This window comes from Dipodomys spectabilis, unplaced genomic scaffold (genome assembly GCF_019054845.1).
Source record: "Dipodomys spectabilis isolate Male_0828 unplaced genomic scaffold, ASM1905484v1 ptg000783l, whole genome shotgun sequence".
Taxonomy (NCBI): Eukaryota; Metazoa; Chordata; class Mammalia; order Rodentia; family Heteromyidae; genus Dipodomys; species Dipodomys spectabilis.
The window spans coordinates 21,749,341-21,755,340 of record NW_024871460.1 but is presented as its reverse complement, the minus strand read 5'-3'; the positions used below and the strand labels follow the sequence as shown (position 1 = coordinate 21,755,340).

Here is a 6,000-nt window from a genome sequence, read left to right as displayed (position 1 = left end):
ATGGGGCTGGACATAAGGGTTATAGTTTCTCAGTAAATAAGAAAAAAATTAAGTTGCAATTTGTGTTTCTGACAGTCAGGAAAATTGAGTGGACCTGTGTTGCCTTAGGAAGAAAAAAGCTAATATTAGTAAGTTAAAAATAACAACGCAATGCAGAGTGTACTGGAATAATTAGCCTTGAAAAGGGCCTGCCCCAGTGATCTCATTACATTTCCTCAGATGACTTTCCCAAGCAGTGGCAGATGGGTAATAGGAAACCACTCGATTGCCAGTCACAATGGGTTGCTTTTCAAAGCCTATAATTTAATGATGAAATAAATAGCAGAGTCCAAAAACATCAGAACAATGAGGTGATAGTTAAGGAAAATGGCATGCACTACTGTCCAATAAATAACTCTCTTAGAATATCTTGTTGTATGTGTCCTTCCCTGAATGTCAATACCACAGTTGCTGGTATCCTTCAACATCCACCAATGGCATGGGAGTGGGAAAGGAAAGGTATGAGATTTAAATTGCAAGGCAGTGTTTTGTTTAGATGCAGAAGGTTGAAGTTTTGTTCTTGAATTGCACTTACAGAAACCAAGGTCCATAGACTGGAGTTCTAATGCTTTGCAGCAGGCTGGAATTTTTTTTTAACCTCTTCCCACTGCCTTAGGTGAACTGAAACAAAAACCAATTACCCTCTAAGATCAAAATCTTCGGATGCCTCAAGAACTGTTTTAATTTGGTTGTAGAATTATGGGCTGGCTTCCTCTCTCCTCTAGTAATGTCAGATGTAGCCAAATTAAAAACATTGCCAAGTAATGGAAAGTTACTTAAATTTTTCTCTTATAGCTATTTACAACCAATATGATCATTTTCTGGCTAGCCTCAAATACATTTCTTTTCAAGCAAAATAATTCCCTAGCTCATTTTGAACTATTTTTCTCACCCTCTTTATTGACCTCCATCCATTTATCTCATTTCTTTGGAAGCCTGAACCTCAATTCCATAAATACAGCAAAAATTAGAAAAGACCCCATTTGGAATGAGGTCATGCTATTGAACTTATTCTCAGATTACATCATAACTTAAGTAATTCTGGTCTGCTCTTTAATATAACCAGAATCCAGATGTGAGTTTTGACACCACAGGGGTTTCAATCGAGCTCTCAAACTGCAGACTTCTACACACACACACACACACACACACACACACACACACACACACACACACACACACACACACCCTATTGACAGCTAACTGCCTCTTTGGCCCTGCTCCTTTTCTGGGATAGGTGGACTGCCATTCCTCCACACCTGGACCTGATCCCATTCACTTCATGGCTGTAAGTAATCACCAAGTACCATTCTGCTCCCTGTTCATAGCGCTATACAGCTCAGTGTCTCAGGAACCATTCTTTACAGAAAAGTGATCTCTAACTTTGATTGATATCTTAATACTACTCAAGAATCCTTCCACATATCACAGTAGCTGAAGTCATTATATTGAGCACCAACTGTGGGTGAGCAGTATACTGGACATTGGAGAGTTAGTAGTGTATGAACAGTCCATCTACTCTTGCAGCTATTTTGTGACCTACAATCTTAGCCTGCTCTACAGAAGGATAATTTTAACCTTCCATATTGTTTCCCTCCTTCCCTCCTACCTCAATGGGAAACCACCTCTTCTTGCCAGTAACTCTTTTATAACAATATTTAAAATGTTTAGCCATGGCTAGGAATGTAGCTTAATGATAGAGTGCTTGCCTAGCATGCATGAAGCCCTGGGTTCAATTCCTTAGTACCACATAAACAGAAAAGGCTGGAAGTAGAGCTGTGACTCAAGTGGTAGAGTGCTAGCCTTAAGCAAAAGAAGCTCAAGGACAGTGCCCAGGCCCTGAGTTCAAGCCCCAGGACTGGCAAAAAAAAAAAAAAAAGTTTAGTCTGATCCTAAATTCAAATTAAATTCCTTCTCCGCTAAGTCTCTCCCTAATATGTTTGTCTTCCCATAGACAAGCTTCTAAAAAGAAAAATCTACCCTAACTACAACATTAGGTAATATATGGCTAAAACCAATTGAGAAACAAGTGTTGGGGCTGGGAAGGTGGCTCAGTGGTAGAGCGCTTGCCTTGCATGCATGAGGCCCTGGGTTCAATTCCTCAGTACCACATAAGCAAAAAAAGCCGGAAGTAGTGCTGTGGCTCCAAAGGTAGAGTGCTAGCCTTGAGCTGAAGAGCTGAGGGACAGCACCCAGGCCCAGAGTAAATGCCCCACAACCAGCAAAAAAGAAAAAAGAAAAGAAAAAAGAAGCAAGTGTTCTCTGCAATCAAGCAGAGCCCTAAAGGGAAGACTGCAGCAGGCCTCCTCTCCTCATGTCACTTCCTCCTTGAGCTCACCCCTCACATAACCCACTTCCCATCTGGAGTGAGTAGAAAAGAATGGAGCAAAAGGCCAGAAGTATTGAGGAAAATGCTACCCTTCTAGAAATCAGAGGAGGGGGGAAAGGTTCCCCTCTACCAGTGAATCATATATCAAGAACAAATAAGAGCTATGAGGAGAAATACTAAAATAAGTTGGTGTAAGAAAGACTTCATCATAAAGCTATAGTTCTCCCCTGTTATTAATATGTACCTTATTAAGAAGGTGCTTTAATGAACTCCCGGAAATGAAAACAAGAGGGTTTTTTTTCTGTTTTTGTTTTCTTTTCTTTTTGTTTTGTTTGTTCATTTACATATATTTGGGAGTATAAAAGAAGTCAGAAATTGAGGGACAAAGGGTAAACAACTGGCACAACGGTACTCATTGGACATTGAAAATGAACTGTGTGGAGGGCGACCAAGTTGACGATGAGACAACAGGGAAACGTCACAGCTCTCTCCATCCAAAAAGAGAGTTTGAGTTCCAACGCTTAATTTCCCCAAGAGATCGACAGCAACAAAAAGACAAACACCCAGAGAGAATCAGGAGGCAGAAAACAGAAAAAGAAAGAAAGAAAAGGAAGAATTTCAGAAGGAAAAATCGTGAAGACTCTTTCCCTAACTCTTGCTGGCTGCGCACCAAGCTGCGGCCGGCCCAGCCTGGCGAGGGCTGCTCGAGTCCACAGAGACACAGGGGGCGTCTGTCTGCAGATCATCTGCACAGAAGACACCTGAGGTACAGGTGCTGGACCCACTGATCACAAACAGAAACCTCAGGGCTAGGAGCCTAAACAAAGACCCCTCCCCCACCCCTCACCTGCAGAGCGGTGCAGCTCCATCCCACCAAAGCCACTGGGCCCCAGTGGGGAGGGGGGAAGGTGATCCCCAGAACTACAGGGGTCTGCCCGAAGAACACCAGTGCAGAAGAACCTCAAGGTACTGGTGCTGATCCAGAGAGCACAAACAGAGACAAACCTCAGTGCTCAGAACCTGCATGGAGACCTCTCCCCAACCCCTGTCCAGAGACCCGGACAGCAGCAATAGAGGTCAAGATGGGAGAAACACTGAAGCAGCCCAGCCCACAAGTATCTCAACCTAAGGCAGAGGGCAGCGGCCACCAGCGACCTACATCACGCAGAAACAACAGCTGGAGAGTTCCCAACTTGCTCCAGGGTGAATACCCCGCAGAGGATGGCATATCCCCTCTCACGGGAGACCAGAGCTGGCGGGAACCCCGAGATCTTCACCCAGACCCCTGCCCCAACACCTGTTCTACAGGTCCCACTAAAACTGGCAACTGTTCAAGAGCTCCACCAGCCCGTGGAGCACAGCCAGCCAGCCAGGCTAGATCAAGAGTGCCCTAGGAAGGGAGCCTAAATGCCCAAGCTGGGACCAGTGCCCTTGGGTCACAACAATCAACAGTGGAAGAAACCTAAACTGTGTATTCCAGGCTGCATCTTGATACCCAGCAGCACAGGTCCAACTGGTGTGCCCCAGGCAGTGGACTGGGAGCCAGGACCAGACCTGGGGATCAGGTGCCTGAGTAATACAACCAACTCCTCAGAAGCTGAGCACATGCCTCAGCAGAGGGGGAAAGCAGGGAACTGTACCCCCTGGGAATCACACCCGTGACAGCAAAAGTCCTGTATGTCCAGGACAGGAGAACCAGAAGCCCAAACCCCACCAGAACCTGACCCAGGCTGGGGATTGGACAGCTCAGGCTGCCAGCACCTGATAATAATCAGGGGCTCAGGCTAGTAAGGTGGCTAAGTGGTAGAGTGCTTGCCTTGTGTGCTTGAGGCCCTGGGTCCAATTCCTCAGCACCACATAAGCAGAAAGGCGCTGTGGCTCAAATGGTAGGGTGTTAGCCTTGAGCTGAAGAGCTGAGGGACAGCGCCCAGGCCCATAGTACAGGCCCATGACTGACCAAAAAAAAAAAAAAAAAGAGCTCATAGCAGACTCCAGCAACTGGGAGAGTACATCCAGCACACCCGATCTCACCAAGAGCACCTGTAGGAATAAACAGGAGCAGTCTAGGCTGCTCAGTCCTCCTAAAGGCAGGAACTGCAAGTGATCTACAGCAGACAGCCAAGAGCCCTACATTGGTCAGACTAGCAGCTGGAGGTCAGCCTCTCCCCCAACAGAACCAAGACCAGGTACAGACTCTCTCAGCCAATCCAGGGCTCAGAAAAGAGCTTCATCAATCTATCCAGGAACCAACCCAGAAGCAAGCAAAGACAGCCACCTATTGACCAAAACAAAATTTCAGGTTAGTCTCCAATAATCCTTGAATCCCCATGTGAAAATCACAGAGCAAAGTTACAAGGTTTATCAACACCCAGGATAACAAGCTACCCCCAAAGCCAGCAGCCACCCAGGGGAGAGCCCCAGTGGAAGCAAAGCAGGAATGGAAGACAAATGCTACATCCAAGAGATGCTGGAGGCAATGACCCAAGAATTAAAGCGAGAATCGATCAGAAATTTAAAGAACACAGACATGAAATATCAAAAGAGATGCAGGATGGCAAAGGACATAGCTAGCCAAGTCAATAGAAAGCCTACACACTGGGAGAAAATCTTCACTAGCCATACAACGGACAAGGGTCTCATATCTAAAATATACTTGGAACTCAAAAAATTAAATCCCTTAACAACAAATCCTCAAAGAAACAACTGCCCAATAAATAAGTGGGCTAAAGACTTAAAGAGAAACTTCTCTGAAGAGGAAAGAAAGATGGCCAATAGACACATGAAGAAATGCTCAACCTCCCTAGCCATAAAAGAAATGCAAATCAAAACAACATTGAGATACCACCTCACCCCAGTTAGAATGGATAAAATCAAGAACTCTAAAAACAACAGATGCTGGAGGGGATGTGGACAGAAGGGAATCTTACTACATTGTTGGTGGGAGTGTAAACTTGTTCAATCACTTTGGAAAGTAGTATGGAAGTTCCTCAAAAGACTCCACATATCTAATCTTCGATAAGGGAGCTAAAACAATAGAATGGAAAACAGACAGCCTCTTCAGTAAATGGTGCTGGCAAAACTGGTTAACTACATGTAGAAAACTAAAGCTAGATCCTTATATATCACCCTGCACCAGAATCAACTCCAAATGGATCAAAGACCTTGAACTCAAAGCAGACACTCTGAAAACATTACAGGATGGAATAGGAGAAACCCTGGGTCTCCTTGGCTCAGGCCGAAATTTTCTGAATAGAGACCCGGAAACACAACAAATCAAAGAAAGGCTGGACAAATGGGATTGCATAAGGTTGCAGAGCTTCTGCAGGGCAAATGACATAGCTAGCAAGATCAATAGAAAGCCCACGGACTGGGAGAAGATCTTTACTAGCCATACAACGGACAAGGGTCTCATATCTAAAATATACTTGGAACTCAAAAAATTAAACCACCCAACAACAAATCCTCAAAGAAACAACTGCCCAATAAGTAAGTGGGCGAAAGACTTAAAGAGAAGCTTCTCTGAAGAAGAAAGAAGGATGGCCAATAGACACATGAAGAAATGTTCAACATCCCTAGCCATAAAAGAAATGCAAATCAAAACAACATTGAGATATCACCTCACTCCAGTTAGA

General features: G+C 44.6%; 1 pseudogene; it reads left to right on the top strand.

The window, feature by feature from the left end:
* The first annotated feature begins 3,450 nt into the window (after positions 1-3,450).
* Positions 3,451-6,000, top strand: part of LOC122102291 — a 37,520-nt pseudogene continuing 34,970 nt past the window's right edge.